The sequence below is a fragment of the Macrobrachium nipponense genome, chromosome 42 (assembly GCF_015104395.2).
Source record: "Macrobrachium nipponense isolate FS-2020 chromosome 42, ASM1510439v2, whole genome shotgun sequence".
NCBI lineage: Eukaryota > Metazoa > Arthropoda > Malacostraca > Decapoda > Palaemonidae > Macrobrachium > Macrobrachium nipponense.
The window spans coordinates 7319079-7339078 of NC_061103.1; the positions used below are offsets into that span (position 1 = coordinate 7319079).

A 20000-nucleotide genomic window follows, 5' to 3' on the forward strand; every position below is an offset into this window, starting at 1 on the left:
TATGAGCTGTAAATTTCGCGATTAGAGAAACCCATCCTTTTCAGCATTTATAGTTACCTGTCGTATTGTATAACTAATATATATACTTATGGCAACAGCAATGGTTCTGAATGATTATCGCTTCAAATTTTAGGCCTGATGTAATACGCCATTTTTCGTCGACGCCTTTGAAGATAAATCATTGTTTGATAGGATATGAAATATTCTGATTATCTGTCCCCATTTCCCGGACAGAATTATATCTTATCACCGCTTGATTTATTCACTGGTCATTCATAACATCATGATATGTGACATCTGCAGATCACAGAGCTAATGATAATAAATTGTGATCAACATAATCGTATATTTTCATTAGCACTGTGATTTACGGACGTCGCACTTAATATTAGAAATGAAGAGTGAATAATTGATGGCCAAATAAGCACAAATAAACAATGAAATTATTATACAGATTCATTAAATCTCAGATTAGATTGAATAGGTATAACTAAAACAAATCATATTTAATTTGACAGTTCAAAATCGAACGTGAGATGTTAGCATCGGCATCATTCAGTTTATTTCAACAATTATTTTTTCCAGACATTAAAGAAACGAACTTACGCAGATAAACATTTGTACAAAACAAAAAACAAAAAAAACAAAAAACTGTGATAATTCTGATCAAGCAAGGAATAAAGATATCGCACAATATCACAACAGAATGGACGACGAAAAAACACCAGACTTATTCGTGAAATCGTGGTAGACTACGAGATATAAAAATTTCAGAAAACGTTCGGTACATTACAAAACGTTTAGCCTAAATCAAGGGCAATTTTATAACGTGGTAGACTGACTTATATGCTTGATAAACACAAGTCAGGGAGAAAAATTTACGAAATGAAACAGGATCATTGAATTAAAATGATGAAGAGTGATTTAGTAAGAATTCGTTGTACGTATCGAGACGCTTCAAACGATAAAAGTCACAACCTCTCTCTCTCTCTCTCTCTCTCTCTCTCTCTCTCTACCTTCCTCACTAGCTCAGTCTTCCCTTCTCCTTCTCCCCTACCCCCCCCCCCACCCCCCCCCCTCCCCTTCTCTTTCACTCTCTCCCTTACTAGCCCAGTCTTCCTTTTTCCTTCTCCCCCTCCTCCCGCCCCTCTCTCTCTCTCCCTTTCTCCTTCACTCGCATTCTCTCTCTCCCCCCCCCTCTCTCTCTCTCTAAATTAAAAAAAAAAAAAGGCATCGTTAAGAAAGAGACACAAAATTTAAGAGAGCCATGAATTTCAACCTGGAAGGGGCTGCTATCTATCTCTGCGCATTGGCCGGTCGCCTTCGCTGCCCTATCTCCGAAGCAAGTCATTTTGCATTTCAAAAGTTTCCATAGGAACAATTCCGAACTGCGAGATGAGATACGACACACGGATGGCACTGGGAAATATTTCGAAGTATTATTTTTCGAAGGGCAGCGTTTTATCGTCTTCTATTTGTATGTTTGTGTGTGTGTGTATATATATATATAGTATATATAGTATATATATATATATGTATATATATATATATATATATATATATATATATATATATATATATATATATATATATATATTATAATTATATATTATATATATATAATATATATATATATATGTATATATATATATATATATATATATATATATATATATATATATACATACATAATCATATACTGATTCTACAGTTATATCTCCTAAAGAACGTTTGCTATGATGAACACTATTATATTGCAAAATTGATAAAAACATCTTCAATATTTACATATGATAAATAGTTCAATGACCATAGATTTGTATGAAGACAATAAAGGAGGAATTCACGTGAATATACTTCCTATGATGTAGGAGGAATTTATTTCACAGGAATCTTGTTTTTGGTGGCAGAAAAAAACCGAGAAAAAAAACCTGGGAAAAGCGAGGCATACATTTAAAATTTCTTCCAGATTTAATTAATTGGTATGAAATCTTCATATGATGAATTTATGACCATATGTTTAATATTCTTTAGACTTCAGACGCTCTCATGTACGACATACAGAAAAAAACGAAAACTGTCCGTAGTATATGTCAATAAGAAAGCAGCTACTGTCTACTGTCTCAGAAATAGAGAGGAATGGCGAGCCATGATTGCCGACGTCCTGGATGGTGATGATGACTATCTATTCTAAAAATTGATTCTAAACGACATTGAAGGGAACAGAAATAATTCCACTGAATAACTGTGCAACGAAAGGCAGCTCGGATTTCCCCCCTCCTTTTAAAACTGATCGTCATTCAATACTTAGATTCGATCAACACTTTTCTTCAAAAACAAATTAGACATGGCTTTAAAACCTAAACCGAAAAACGAACGTTTTGGTAAGTGACGCATTTCCATTACTCTGAACGCTAAAAGTCCTATATATAAAAAGACAAGACTTCAAAAGGATGTTATTCCTAGAATGTTTTCGTGGGGGCGACTTCACAGATGCCAAGCACGTCGAACTTTTAATCTACTCCTGGGAAGGAAGTTTTGAATTAGTTTTCGACAGATCGAACTTCAATTGTTGGGGGGGAGGGGGGACGGGGTAAAAAATTCTCTCTCTCTCTCTCTCTCTCTCTCTCTCGCTTTCTTTCTATATTTACTCTCTCTTTGGCCATGGTATCTAAGTTAAAGTTTTAAAAGATTACATGATATGAGACTTGAGACCTTTGCGTAATGTTATGTCATATAGACTTTAGCCCAAGCACTGGGACCTACGAGGTCATTCAGCACTGGAAAGGAAACTGAGAATAGGTATAGGTTTGAAAGGCGTAACAGGAGGAGAACCTCAAAGCAGTTACACTATGAAATAATTGTTAGGAGAGGGTGGATAGCAAGATGGAAAATGATAATATGAATGTAGTTACAGTAAAAAGGAATGAAACAGGTTGCAGCTAGGGGCCGCCGAAGGAGCGTTGCAAAGAACCTTTTAGTAATAACCCCCCCCCCCCCCCCCCCGACCCCCCCCCCCCCCCCCCCCCAACCCCAGTATCCCTTCTTCTGACACCAATCCCTCTACAGCCAATCGAGGAAGACTCCTTAACCGCAAGGAGCTGTTTAAATAGGAGGTATTGCAATCACCCGACTCTCTCTCTCTCTCTCTCTTTTATTTGAGAAAATAAACGCTTTTCGGGGAACTGAGAGCCCCCCACCCCCTCCGCCCCCGCACCTCCGTGTCTACCTTTTCCCTCTTTTCTCTTTCCGGTGCATCGCCTCATTCCTTCGTTCCTGGGACTGGAATTTAAAGTTACTCCAGTATCTGATTTTTACTGGAAGTTCGAGATTTCCCGGAACGTCGCTATGGATTTTTTTTTTTTTTTAATACAAAGGTCAAGTAAGCTCTGTATTCTACAATTCTTTAATAAACATCTTTGACTGCGATCCCCCAACCCTTCTCTCTCTCTCTCTCTCTCTCCACCCCAAGAATTCATCTTATGTAATATTGACTTTTAAAGGATTATTATGTTATAATATAAACGAGTTTTAAGGTTTCGTCAAATACACGAGGCTTTCTTTGTTTAGAATCAGAATAGTATTAGGGTAATAATGCATCGCATTTAATGACACCTAGAAAAAAAAGCATTTAATGACACATACAAAAAACGCATTTAATGACACACACAAAAAAAAGACGCATTTAATGACACATACAAAAAAAGACGTTTAATGATACAAAATAAAAACGCATTTAATGACACCTAACAAACGCATTTAATGACAAAAAAACCGCATTTAATGACACCTACAAAAAAGACGCATTTAATGACACCCACAAAAAAAGAATCGGCACTTAATTGTAACACCTACCCCAAAAAAAAAGACATTTAATGAAGACCTACAAAAAAGCATTTAATGACCCACTTACGAAAAAAAGCATTTAATGACACCTCCTACAAAAAAAGCATTTCTTAATGACCACCTACAAAAAAAAGCATTTAATGACACCTACAAAAAAAAAAACACATTTAATGACATCAAATAAAAAGGGCAAAAAAATAACAAAAAAGGCGCATTTAATGACACCTAAAAAATGTATAAAAAAAAAATTTTTTGTTTAATGACACACAAAAATAACATTTAATGGCACCTACAAAAAAAACTTATACAAAAAAACGATTTAATGACACAAAAAAAGACGCATTTAATGACACCTAAAAAAAAAACATTTAATGACACCTACAAAAAAAAATAAACGAAAAAAAAATAAAAAATAGTTTTCCCCAATGCAGTAACGCGTAGCACAACGAAGGCAGTAGTACCCACATCTGCCTTCGCTCCACCCAGTGAAAAAAGGGGAATATTGAAAGGTTGGAAATCCCCCAATCACTCAATAAAGCTGAGGTTTGTGTCATCACCAAGTTCTTTCTTCCAACTCTCGACTGGAACGGGATTTTGGATCTGTCCTCTTTCCAGGAAAGCAATTCATTTCACTTACTGGGACATGAGCAAATAGTGAAGGTAGTTGATCACAAACTATGGATGTCTTCCGCGTTGCAAAGGTTGTCGGTTGCCGAAGGAAGGATATTGGATCTAGGAGAAGCAAAAACACGCACACACACGCACACACACACAAGGACCAACAGTATTTAGAAATTGAGAAAGACGGTCGCACTGGGAGAGCAAAGTTCAAATAGTGGGAGGAGGAGGAAACGATTTCGGAGGAAATCGGATAAAACAGCAGAAGTGGAATCGTGAAATCTTTTTTTTTTTTTTAAAGCAAAAAGTGTATTGGAAAACTGGAGAAAGGTTGGTGATAGTCATATCAACGGGGATATATCACAAATACTTGGGAAAGATACTGCAGCATTAGATTGAATATAGAATCTTGTAAGTATAGCAGAATATCGTAAGTATAAAGAATAAATTTAGACCTACTTCGGTTATATTAACTAATCTAGTGAAGGTAAGAGTCGATATATATATAGATATATATATATATAGATATATATATATATATATATATATAATTTTATAGATATTGATATAGATATATATATATATATATATAGTATATATATATATATATATATATATATGATATATAATTATTCTATAATATGATATATATATATACATATATATATTATATATATATATATATATATATATATATATATATTATATATATATATATATATATATATACATAAATGTCTAAGAATTAAATGAATGCATGAATTATCACTTTAATTATTTTGCTCATTTTTAAGGACCTGTGCCTTTCATTGCCTAATTTTAATTTTCTTCCCGTGACATTACCAAAGTCTTTTCAACAGCATGTCTAATCCAATTAAGCATACTACCCCATTTGCATGCGCCCCCGCCTTTCAGGAATATTATTAGAATATTTGCATATAAAACTGCTGCTAAATAGTGGGAATGCACGGAGCATTCCAGGTTCCTATCTTGCAATTTTTGCACCAGCAGCTTTCGAATTGTGTCTATCCATGAGAATAAAATACAAACAAACAAACAAATACAAAAAATGCTTAATGTACGCTGTTATGCCTTTGGAGCACTACTAACCTTCGTATGCGTGTGTTTGGAGGTTACCAGAAATGTCAGCAAACTATACTTATATGTTATACTTATACTTATGTAAGCCACTTTTGCAATTTTTCGATACGACTATCATTTACGATGAATGGTGGTGTGTTTCAAAGGTTAAACTGCCTTCACGCCAGCATGGGAGCTTCCGCTCAAGTAACAGCAGGTAAGAGTCATCATGATGACTTAAAACCTAAGTCTTGTATCATAATATAAATCGATTTCTTGCCGTATTTATAGTTCCTCGCTGGACGAGAGGTTTTCACGCTCGGCTGCCAATCCAGTGGTCCGAGGTTCAAATTCCGGCTCGGCCAACGCGGAATCAGAGGAATTTATTTCTGGTAATAGAAATTCATTTCTCGAATAAGCGTGGTTCGGATCCCACAATAAGCTGTAGGTCCCGTTGCTAGGTTGATCAATTGGTTCTAGCCCACGTAAAAATTTATATAAATCCTTCGGGCCAGCCCTAGGAGAGCTGTTAGTCAGCTCAGTGGTCTGGTAAAACTAAGATATACTTAATTTTTTTGTCGTATTTATGCGAAGGTGGCAGATGTCAAAAGTGGTGTCTGGGCTATTTGTGGTGGTGGTTCGCTATCGCTTGTTGTTGTAGTTTGGCTGGAACCTCTCTCACGTAAACCAAGTACTAAACAATTACGAAGGTCGACTGTCCTTTGCCCCTAATCTCAATGACGACCTGACAGCAGGGTGTGGCCTTGGGGTAATCTGAAGGTCAGGTTCTTCAGGGAGTCCCGCTGGGGGAGGCATTACTCGGTGGTACCATTACCATGAGATGCTTTCGTTGTTACAAAGGGATCCCTGGTATTAGTGAGCAAAAGTAATGGCCCCTGCCTAATAATGAAGGAGGACTTTTCTATCAAAATATGCAGTGTGCTATTAGGAAGCTGAGGCACCAGCAGTTGTCATGGCATTGTATCGGGTATCAAATACTAAAGTTCACTTTTAATATACTTCGTGATTTCTGATAGCACCTTCTTGAACCTGGCAGGAATTACTCGCGTGCGGTCTGTCTCTAACCCAAGCTCCGAGGCGTCTTTGGATAAGGTATTGAAAGCAGTATATAGGATACGCTAGTCTTACGGTATAAGGGGTGGTTGGGTCGTTCTTCAAAAGGGCGCTATACGTCTGAGGACCTAACTCAGGAGAAAATAAAAACGAACAGTTCTTAAACTGCAGCAAACGCAACTAAAAGTGGAGAAGGACTCTCTCTCTCTCTCTCTCCTAATCCAAGAAACATGTCCTCGTCCCCAAATGAGGTAGGACTGTTATTCATGGGTCTCCTAAGTTGCCCTTCCATAATGGATTCATGGCCAAGAGTGATTATTGTTCCATTAGGTTCTGGAGGAAGGAATATTCTCTTACTACACTGCAATGGGCCCCTTCCACAGAAGTTCGCAGAGAGAGAGAGAGAGAGAGAGAGAGAGAGAGAGAGAGGAGAGAGAGAGAGAGAGAGAAGAGAGGAGAGAGAATTCGGGTGGAGGAGAGGAGATGGGTTTGGGCGAACAGAATAAGTGAGTTCTATAGCGAAGGAGTTTATAATATATATATATATATATATATATATATATATATATATATATATATATATATATATATATATATATATCGAGAGAACATCTGTGAAAGGGGCCCATTGCAGTGTAGTAAGAGAATATTGCTTCCTCCAGAACCTAATTCCACTTCCCTCGAAACGTAAACATTTAGTGTACTAATATGTTTAATATTATATTGATATACATACACACACGTATGTATACACACACACACACACACACATATATCTATATATATATATATATATATATATTATATATATATATATATATATATATATATATAAATATATATATATCTATATATATATATATATATATATCTATATATATATATCATATATATATTAATATATACGTATGTAAATCAATATAATATTAAATGATATTATTACGCCCACACGAGATGTTTACGTTTTGAGGGAGGAATGGAATTATATAGCTGTTTAAAATCTCTCTCACCCAAGTTCATAATACAGTCAGTCCCATTAGGGGTCAAGATTTTGATCTTTGAAAAAATTAGGCTAGGTGGTAATAATAATAATAATATAATGTTCTAAAGGGTCCACAATAATCAAAGTGGTAAAAAGTCCGTGTATAATTTGAAGACTTTACAGAAAGCTTTCGAACCCTTCTTCTGGGTTCATCTTCAGTCCAAATGAACAATAAGTTACGACTCGTTAATAATAATAATAATAATAATAATAATAATAATAATAATAATAATAATAATAATAATAATAATAATAATAATACGGAATGCCGGAACAGGGAATGGATCTCCTTTAAAAGTTTAATTAAAGAGCAAAAATTAGACATTTATGATTCCAGGGAAGAGGTCGCGACACGCAAGAAAAGAGGATGGAGTCTGATCCCTTTATACACGTCCATTAATCGCCTTATTTCCATAACAGGTTTTTTTTTCTGTCAATTTTATCCATCGCGTCTATGAATACCAAACGAGTTTCTTCTGACTGGAAAACTGGAAGCCCATCGAGATGGCAAGAACGTTTTGAGCTGTAATCTTGAAATTCTAAAGCTCCCGTTTTTTTTAGTTTTCTGTAAAAGAAAACTTTGTTTGTCCTCATCTATTTTCATGTTGAGGCTAGAGGGCTGCAAATTGGTACGCTGATCATCCACCCCGCCCCCACCCATCAAACATACCAATTTGCAGCCCTTTAGCCTCAGTAGTTTATATTTTACTTAAGGTTAAAGTTAGCCATAAACGTGCGTCTGGCAACGGTATAGGCCAGGCCACCACCGGGGCGTGGCTGAGTTTCATGAGCCCCCACAGCTAAGAGCTTCATGGGCCGTGGCTGAGGCCACCACCGGACAGAAACTTCGGCGTATTTTGTACTTGTTTTGTTTAAAGTGAGGCTGTGTAAGAGAGGTGAATACGATCGAAATATGAATTCTACTTCGATTACTTTTTCCTATGATGGTTTTATTCTGTTCGTTTGTTTTCCCTTCGTTTATGTTTTTCTTCCTTTTTTCCCCCTTAACTTTATCCCCCCCTCTGCAAAGTTTTCCTATTTCTTCATGTCATTGATTGCCCTAGCTATTGTTTTCGTTGTGCCATTCATTCATACAAGGAAAATAGTTAACAACAAACCTTTCAACCTTTGCCTGTCATTATTCTTTGCTTCCCAACGTTTCTATAATAGAAAAAAAAAAAAAAAAAAAAAAACAAAAAAAAAAAGAAAAAAAAAAGTTCCAGCAAACTTTATCTAGGAAAAATGATATTTTACATAAGCCTTCAAGCACATACTACAAGCGCACACGCATATATATATATATATATATATATATATATATATATATATATATATATATATATATATACATCGTATCCATGTTCATGAATCCCAGATGCCAATAATAACTCTATTCTCCTTGACAGAGAATGCTCTAGAGGTTCCCAGTCATTACAAACCCACGCAGCGGTACTCCACCTGTATTCGAATTCAAAGTATGCCCGGGAAATATATTACAATCCAGAAGTGCAATGCAAATCCCACTTGCAAGAAACGAATCAATCTGGGTAGCGCAGCGATTGTTCGCGGTTGCCCCAGTAACCCTCCCCGTTCGAGTGCCTTAGTCATGTCCAAACATCCACTTGGCAGCAATAAATTAATTCTCGATTTTCCGGACGAAGTCGACTGTCAGTGGAATCGAACGCGACAGGAGCGCTATTACTAACATTTCGCTTTCCATCCCTCGAGAAGCGTTGCTCCCATGGTAAGACCTGTAGTTTCTGAATCTCGTCAACACGATCTTCATACATTTCGCATTTTGAAATATTTACTTATGTCTAGGTCAGTGTCCTAGGAATCTGAAATATCGAGAAATCCTCGGTAGAATATCGTGTGCAAATATTTCCTCTGTCGTCTCCATCTGAACATTGCTCAATAGGGGAAACGATCATAGCGTGAATTTTTATTCTAATTCAAATTGCAATTATTGTCGTAATGTAACTCCATGCTAATGGCTATAAATTTCATCACCAAATCTTTTTTAGCTTTGAATTTCAAACCTTTATGATTTCGTTTTTAAACTACCCAAATAAGTATGACAATATTCGACTTTTTCTAAACCTAAACGCAACCCCGCTATACTTAAACTCACCACTACTAAACTTAAACCACTATTTCGTCTAGATCGGTCTAGTGGGTCGGATTTTTATAGAGCACAAGTTCACACAGTCATTCACATTTATTTAATATATAGATATATATATATATATATATATATATATATATATATATATATATATATGTGTATAATATATATATATATATATATATAACATATAATGGCAGACACTAACGATCACAGCATAATGGGAATCGTCTGACCGGGCCGGACATAAACCCCCCCCCCCCCTCTCTCTCTGCGCTCTCTCCTCTTAAAGCTCCCCCCCCCGTCTCTCTCTCTCGCTCCCTCTCTCCTCTAAGCTCTCTCTCTCCTCCTCTCTCTCTTCTCTCTCTCTCTCTTCTCCTCTCTCTAAGTTTTTCCAGCTCTGGAAACCTTCTTTAGGTATTATGAACGATTTTTCTTCTTAAAATGAGAACTTAAAGTTAAGAAAACATCAAATTGTGATAATCATGGTGTCGATAACCAACCCTGTCATTGAATAGGCTACACTCAGTCTATTTCACAATACTACACTGTAATGACGAAGCACTAAGGCAACGCATTGCAGACCTTTTCTTTGTTGTTTAATTACCATGAGAATATATCGCTTTATTGCAGGGTGTTTTAGTTATTACGCTAAAATACATCAAAAAGTTTTGAAAATACGTTTAGTAAAGTTCGATTTTTTCCCTTCAATCGCAGCGCCTTGTAAAGAACTTACGATAGACCAAGGGTAACCAAGGCATATATCTTTCTATTCTGAGGCTCAGGGACGATACTTACAGATAATGTTTAGTAAGAGCTAATATATGAAAGAGATATTTACATATTTGGTACAATATTGTTTATAAAAGAAGGACGAAACCATACAAATATCCGCATATCCCACAAGCATATAGGCCTAGAGTTTTCTAAGTTAAGATTCTCTATACGTGGTTGTCGCCATTTCAAGGGTTATTCTCCCTTGAAGTGATTCGATAAGTTTTGCCATAGGGAAATTATTTGATAAATTCGAATAACTCTTGCTTTAAAATGAGGTTTAACTGATACAGTATAGCTACCTTGCCAAGCGAGTAATTTTTCGGGCTCAGGTCTAGGCTATAAGCAACCAAGCTTCATTGTCTCGATAATGCCAATCTATAAGTCATATCGTTTAATGAAAACGTAAATCAAGTCACGATTTGTTTACAGATACATAAAATACAACTATTTTCACACTGAATCGAATGGTAGAAGTTGTTTTCGACGGTTCATATTCGTCGTCGGGAATACTCTCAGTAAGCGTAACGTCTCAGAATTTCGTTGAGAAACGACGTTTGATAAAATGCAATTTCGTTTAACACGACTGTCAATTTTGTTGTCATTTGCAATGTCTTAAATCATTTGATAAACATTGATAACGTAGACAATAATGTAAGGCTACCCACCGGAAAGAACTGTAATGGCTGACAAAAATACAGGAACATGTCACAAAGACGAGACTTGTCGACACAAACCTGTAACCTATAGGTCTAGTTCTACTTACTAAGAAGCATTTTTTTTTTAATAACAATAAAGTCCTTAATTTATATATATCATAATGAATGTATAAATTTAATGATGTTGTGATTCTAAATGTGGAATCGGCAACGTAATTACTTGCCATAACGACATGCTGAAACATCAGGTCTATGTCTAGGCTACGTGCCTATTCCTATTAAGCCTTACTAATGAATGTCTGATCATATTTTGACTTAATTGTGTGGAATATATGATATGTCGAGTTTTCATAATTGAAATAGCTAACGCATTTATTACCATAACAATTAAGAGAATTTGTAAAGCGTGTTATCGGAGAAAGTTTATGAACCGCCCACAAGACATTCATCTGAACTGCTCATAAATATTGGCCAATGATATTCAATATACTGTACTTACCTTGGATGTTACTCCATTTCCTCCAGAAGATCACTTCGGTTACCTTCTCCGCGATTATAGGCAGCCAACGCACCATTGTGAGGAAAATTAACTCTAAAATTCACAATAAACGCAAACTCGTATCCAAGTTACCAGGTTGTGAGACTGATAGCAGCGCCATACTAGCGGCCGCCACTTCAACTACGTAAGACTCATACAGATAACATCTCTTACTTATAAATAATCATATTTGCCGATCATTCCGAACAGAGAATGGATTTTAAATTCAGCGAAGTAACAGCTTATATCTTAACCTTTAAATTTACACGTTGGTATTTTTCATTTACCGTTATGCGTAACATATATTTATGAATTAACTTAGATCTCATTCAACTACTTAAGGCTCATACAGATAACATCTCTAGTTGTAAATAACATATTTGCTGATCGTTCTTAACAAGCGAATGGATTTTTAAATTCACAGGAGTAACAGCTTATATCTTAACCTTTAAATTTACACGTTGGAGCTTCTAAATTGCCGTTCTGCGTGAGGTATATTTATATTTATGAACAAGCTGAACTCTCATCGTCGTCATACCAGCCAGAGAGAGAGACTCTACCGTCGTGCATAATTAGGCACGATCTGAACTGTGTAGAGCGTAACTATTATGATTATCTAAGCATTTTCAGCATTCAGAAATGACTGCTTACTGAGTCATTTGTCAGATTATGAATAAGATTATTACTGTAGCTTTTACGTTTTGGTCACACCAAAGACCGTTGGATGCTTCGTACATATTCACGACCTAGACCTGTCGACAAGGTATAGCCATGATGAATTCATAACCGTTATACGTATTCAGATTTAAGTACGTTTTCTGAGTATATATAGCAAAAGCATCACGATACGTGTATCCTGCAACGAAAAACATGAATACCTCCAATACATCCATTTGTACACGAGATCATAAAAGTGAAGTCCCAGAGTTATAAAATTGACGTTAAAGACGGCCATAACCCTTTTGAAACTGCTCCGCCCGTTGCCATTAGACGAACGTAAAAGTGGAATGATTGGCTTTAAAACGTCCGTATCGTGATCGTAGCCAAAATTCAGTAGCTCCTGAAGGGGATTTTATGATCATAATACTCAGATTTATGTTGTGTAGGTTTTGATAGCATTGTCGGTGTAGGATGCTTTAGAGGAAGGAACATTATAGGAAAAATAACTTTTGTCAATACATTTATGGATATGAATGAATGTCCACTGTGGGTTATGCACAGTGCGCATATTTTATGTCTATTGTTTATTCTGTGTAAGGAAAGTATATATTATATATATATATATATATATATATATATATATCTATATATATATATATATATATATATATATATATATGTATGTATATATATATATATATATATATATATATATATATATTATATATATATATACATAAGAGATTTCGTTTATTTTTTGTTTTTTCATACATCCTTTGAAAATTGGGTAAAGAAAGTTTATTTATTTATATTTTATTTTTTTATTTTTTTTGTCTTAAGACCGAAGTGTGCACACGGCATTTCACAGAGCGAAATAGAAACGCTATCAAATAAAAGATTTTATTTATCCCCAAGTTTCATACCAGCACGCCTCTAAGCCGTCACTTTTGGTAACGTCAGACAAAAACACTCGTGATGTCATTTCGATGTTGGTGCAGGATAGAGGTGGGATTCTTTTTAAAGAGCGATCGTCCTGTTATGAATATACAGAGTATCCCTGGCCGTCGGTTTTAAGACCTGGTTTCTTTGATGTATTCTTCCACCCTGGTGTGACTGGTATATATATATATATATATATATATATATATATATATATATATATATATATATATATATATCATATGAATATATATATATATATATATATATATATATATATAATATGATATATATATATATATATATACAAGGTGTCCATAAAGTCCCGGTCACCATTACAAGCATTTATGGCTCGGAATGGTACCGGACTTTATGGACACCCTGTATACTCACACACACACACACATACATACATATATTATATATATATATATATATATATATATATATATATATATATATATATATATATATATATATATATATACGATATATATATATTCAAAGCTTGACATAGTAGCAGCAATGATTGTGAATTATTGAATGTAAGTGAATTATTTTACAACTAACTCAACGAGTTCAGCACTGCTGCATAAAATTACCAAGGAAAAAAGACCACACGTCAACAATTACTTGAGAAGAGAGAGAGTCAAACTTTCCCTTCGTATTCTTCGATGACATAGACAAAGTTTCCTTATAACTCTCTGAACGTCTTCGAACGTAACGTTGAAATAGAGAACGAAGCGAACGGACGTCTTAGCCATCGCGAACGACTTGACGACGATCCGCTCTCCCAGAGCGGATTCCTCTTCTGGCGTCACCTGTTCGAGAAATGGGAGATACGCATAAGGAGAAAAAAGTTAGTAATTACTCGAAGTAGGAGAAGAGGATATCAGTAATCGTCTGGCTTTCTCAAATGGGATTCCTGATTCGTGATATTCATGTTGTTGTTATTTGTAATATGATAATTTATTTCCGGCGTTTCTTGGTTCATTCAAGTTCTATAAATCGCTGTTACGGAGATGACCAGAAAGTTATGGAAAAAAAATTGATAGAATTTCGATTCTGGATAATTTTACTTATGTCAACATTGCTGAAGATTTCCTGATCCCCAATTCAGCTAGCTTAATTATTAGCTGAACTGTTTTTTCTTTGTGTTTATATATATATATATATATATATATATATATATATATATATAAATATTTATATATGTGTATATATATATATATATATATATATATATATATATATATATGTGTGTGTGTGTGTGTGGTGTGTGTGTGCGTGTGTATGTGTACCTGGAAATGATACTATACAGACCTTCATGAGCCTGGAACATAATTTATCTGGAAGGACGACCTTCATGTCACACTCAAGGAGAAGAATATTGGTCTGGACGCCCTCAAACGTCTGCTTTGATCAAGGAACTCCTCAGATCCGAAACAGCTACAAAAAAAGAAAAAAATGTTAAATATTCCAATATTTGTTATATATATATTGCCGTAATATTGGTCTGTTTTATCGATTAAATTTTGGAAGCTCACACATCACGCCACCAGAGGTAATAATTTTCGTATCATAAAAATACCCAGATAGTATAACTGACTATTACCAGAAATTATTATTTTCGTATCATGATAATGCATAAATGGTAAAGCTGACTATTACAAAATGCTTAAAATAGGCTCAAAAATCAAGTGAGACCATGGTGAGTGTTCGTTGAATACTGGTGTCTTAGTTTTGCTGTAGTTAAATTGTATACTCTACCGAATAAATAAGTGAAATTACCAAGGTCCCTTCTCTCTTAAAAAAACAAAAATTATTTCAGTTAGTATCTAAGTTGGCCCTTACTATAGTTAATTCCATCCATAAGTTTATGTAAGCTTAACTTTTCTTAGAAACATAGATCAACAGAACAAACCTACAAAGCAAAAAAAAAAAAAAATAAATAAATAAATAAACCAATTAATCAAATTAAACCGAACATGATATACTGGCAGTGGGAGTGGTAATTTCCCTTGAAAAATGGGCATAACTATATACCTTTAGCTATAGCCTTGGCATGGGCATGGTCCTTCCAGAGAAGGCTAGGTACGTGATCCAGTCCATAGATTCCAGCAGCAGCTAGCATTCCAGGTTGCCGAACACCTCCTCCAAGGGCTTTGCGAAGTCTCCTTGCCCTGTGGCAAAGTGATAAACTCATCAACACATCAGTAGGAGGTCCTGTACAGAGATCTGGAGATTTTGTTACATGACCCTTTCCCACTCTGTTCTGATATCCAGAAGGATTTATTCATAAATGACTAGTTAAAAAACTGGTCCTTCCCCCCCTACCTCTCGATGAAATCCCGGGGACCTGCAATGACAGATCCTACGGGAGCTCCCAGCCCTTTGCTGAGGCAGAGGCAGACGGAGGTGCAGTCCTTGACCAGTCTCGCAGGGGGAACGTCTAGAACCACGGCCGCGTTCATGAGTCGTGCGGCGTCGACGTGAATCGGTATGCCGAGTTCTCGACAGCAGTTACCTAACTGTTATCGATAATGTTATTCTTTCTGAACGTGCTTCCTTATAGTATAAGAAGGTTTAGCGAGGTGTCATTGGAATACATGGCCAAATGGGAAAAATGGACAGAAAAAAATAAAGGAAATTTACCCTCAAACGATTCTGGCCAGCTCACAAAACTAACCTCATCTAACCAAGGTATGGGTAAGACCTTCCCACCAAGTGGTTGTGGGTGTTCTCGATGCAAACCAGCCGCGTGGATGGGGCAGGTGGATGTTGTCCGCCCTGATGGAGTCTTCAGCTCGTCCAGGTGGAAGGTCCCGTCAGGTAGGTTCTCCAGGTGGTGGGAATGGACCCCCCCTAGCTGAGGAAATCCGGAATGATATTGAGATATGAGAAGCAATAATCTAATTCTGCTACGATCCGTTGCGTATTATTGATCATTATAATTTTTATTTTATTAAACTAGGGTTCTCGGAGGTTTAAAACTATTTTCATAAAAACTAATTTTGTATTCTTTAAATTTAATCTTTATGAGAAAAGATATATTGAAATGTTATTTTTTTATAAATTATAGATTTTCTTAATTATTTATAGCAACAATGAATTATATTTTGTATGCACTTTCATAGGCAAAGAAGAATATTTAACATATGAATATATATTCATATATATATATATATATATATATATATATATATATATATATATATATATATATATTATATATATATATATATATATATATATATATATATATATATATATATATGTATGTATGTACGTATATATGTATGAACGCATGTATGTAGGTATGTATGAGCAGCTTACCTGCGAAATGTTTCCTTGCTCCCATAGGTGAATATGGCTTAAGTTTCCCAAGAGAATTTCACTTCCTCTCTTATCACAATGAGTCATTACTGTTTAAAAAAAGTAAAAATAAATATTATTAAACAATATTTTTAGTCCTATGAATAAGAAGCAAAATGATTTATTTACATATATTACATAATTCCCTTGTCTACCAAGGACTTCGCGCAGAGAGAGAGAGAGAGAGAGAGAGAGAGAGAGAGAGAGAGAGAGAGAGAGAGAGCGAGAGGTCAATTAAATAATATTTCCGTGTGGAATCTGTACCACCAACGTGGTATAGAATTTGGAATCTAGCTATAACAGTTATAACCACTATTTAAAAGCATAAAGAATTCATGTATGTAAATGTATATAAATATACATTCCCAAAGTAAAGTGTAAATTAATATCATCAAAAGTAAAACTCATACGCAAAGGGAAATCTGAAGGCAGGTCTCAAGTTCCCACAAGACACAAAAACATTGATTTCAAACGACCAGAGGAAGAGACGACTCACCACAGAGGAGGTTCCCCATCGTTCCGCTCAGAACAAACAACGCTGCTTCTTTCTGCAACATATCTGCAACCTTGTGTTCCAACGCTGTTTCCAACAGCAGAATGGATATAAAAATGAATATTTTAGATCTCGATTGCAGGGTTAATGTCTTACAGATACTAACGGAAATGGGCATTACCGTTTCTAAATTCCCAGAATTATGGAAGATCTAACCATAATTTATCAAGTAGAGAAATTTATATTTCTAAGTACTTGTAAAAATATTATTGACTATTATTTCCATATTTAAAGAGTTATGGAAGACCTAAGCATAATTTATCAAGTAGATGAATTTATTTTTCTAAATATTTCTAAAGATATGATTAGCTGTTATAGGCAAAACATTTTGACGAGAGGAGAGAATAATTTAATTTGCTTAGATCTCAAGAATATACTACAATATACTTAGAATATTCTCAAATTATAAAACCTGATACTTTAGTACTATAGAAGTTCTTAGGAATATACTACAATATTTTTAATATACTCTCCATTCAAGATATCTCATCCCTTAGTACTATAGAAGTTTACAAGTTAAGAGTTCCCTTTAACAACAGAATATATCTCAAGAATATACCACAGTATACTTAATATACTCTCCAATCAAAAATATCCAAATTATAAAATCCGTTCCCCTTATTAGTATAGAAGTTACAGAAGTTAAGACTTCCCTTTATAATGATTAGGTCTCAAGAATACGCTACAATATACTTAAAATACTCTCTAATCAAAAATATCCAATTATAATATCCGTTTTTCCCCTAAGGTATAGAAGTTACAGAAGCTAAGACTTCCCTTTATACAGAATAGATCTCAAGAATATATCACAATTATACTTAACATATTCTGTTATTACGATATCTGATCCCTTGAGGAATAAGTTTACTGACCAATAGTCGTCGGATCTTCCTGAAAGACATCGTCTCCTACTTCAGCAGCCATCATGAACTCCTTCATTTCAGGAGACTGCTGGGTTAGCACATCCGATCTCAGGTCAATAATATGCGTTTTGTCATTCTGTGTCATATGACAGTTAGATCCAGAATAAGCCTGACAAATAATAGTTTCCTTAATTTGAAAAAAAATATAATTTTAAATTAAATAAAATTCTTAAATATCTCTGAAATACGAACATGATACATACATATACATATACATATACATATACTATACATATACATATACATTAGATATATTTGTATATGTATATGTATATGTATATGTAAAGTATATATATATATATATATATATATATATATATATATATATGTATATATATATATATATCACATATGATATGAAGGAAGAATTCTTTTAATTTTTTACATGACATATACTTAACTAAAAAATCTCTAAAAAATACATACATGCATACTAAATACATACACACACACACACACACATAGATATAGATATATATATATATATATATATATATATATATATATATATATATATATATATATCATAAAACAGTGATTCTTTTTAATTACCTGACAAAAATTAAATAAAAAAAGTCCAAATCCTCTAAAACGCGACCCTGAGCTACTCCTCAAAAAGTGAATGTCTGAAAGGTAACCCTGAATTATGAACAACTATTCTCTCGAAAACTCACACTAACGAGAGTCAGTCGCTACAATTCATACGAAGTCGAGTATCAAGTCTTGCAATCATCTTCATTACGGCATCTCATTAAGATAAGGACACAAGGTGTATGATGCTGCTAATTTTAGCCCTCAGAGAGAGACAGCATTCGATATTTGGGGGTCTGTTCTTGTAGACACAGAGTGAAAAGTGGATTTAAGGAATGTTAAATGAATTATTGTAAATTGAAACTGGTTATTGTGGGTGGAAGGTAGATTCATTGTGGAAGCATTACAGATTGAGGTGGTGATATTTCACAGTAATGATGCAACATTAAACATATATATAAATATATATATATATATATATATATATATATATATATATATATATATATATATATATATATATATATACATATATACATACTATAGTAATGATGCAACATTAAACATATATATAAATATATATATATATATATATATATATATATATATATATATATATATATATATATATATATACATATATATATATATATATATATATATATATATATATATATATATATACATATATACATATATACATATATACATATATACATATATACATATATACATATATACATATACATATATACTATATATATATATATATATATATATATATATATATATATATATAATATATATATATATATATATAGTCTCAGTAATTGGGCGGCTACTTGGAAATCTTAGCTTGATGATAAATAACAGTGCCAAGACCAGGAAGAAACATTTTTTATCAAACGAGCTTTCGAGGTTTAAAACCTCATCTTCAGGCTGAAAAAATGACAAGGATGAGAAATCACTAAAAATCACATTAAAATGAATTGTCTTATTAAAAGCTTCAGTAAAAACATAAAATAAAATAAAACTTGGGAGAATTCTTCCAGTTTGTCAAAGAATTGTGTTCTTTCGATTTTAACCAAGATGTTGTAATGGCTAGTTTTGATGTAACCTCTCTTTTCACGAATATCCCATTAAATGAAACTACTGACATTATTCCTTAATAATATATGTGAAAACCACATAACTTTTGGACTTAGTAAAGTAGATTTGCGAAAATTATTACAATTGGCTACAACTGATGGCCTTTTTACTTTT

General features: G+C 34.1%; 1 long non-coding RNA gene and 1 pseudogene across 1 annotated transcript in view; both read right to left on the minus strand.

Moving 5' to 3' along the window:
* Positions 1–11856, minus strand: part of LOC135213404 (uncharacterized) — a 118634-nt gene extending 106778 nt beyond the window's left edge. The window contains exon 1 of the long non-coding RNA XR_010314105.1: positions 11718–11856. This is a non-coding gene — a long non-coding RNA (uncharacterized LOC135213404). The remainder of the gene's footprint in view (positions 1–11717) is intronic.
* A 1994-nt stretch (positions 11857–13850) lies between these two features.
* The window catches only part of LOC135213405 (uncharacterized), a 7984-nt pseudogene continuing 1834 nt past the window's right edge, over positions 13851–20000 (minus strand).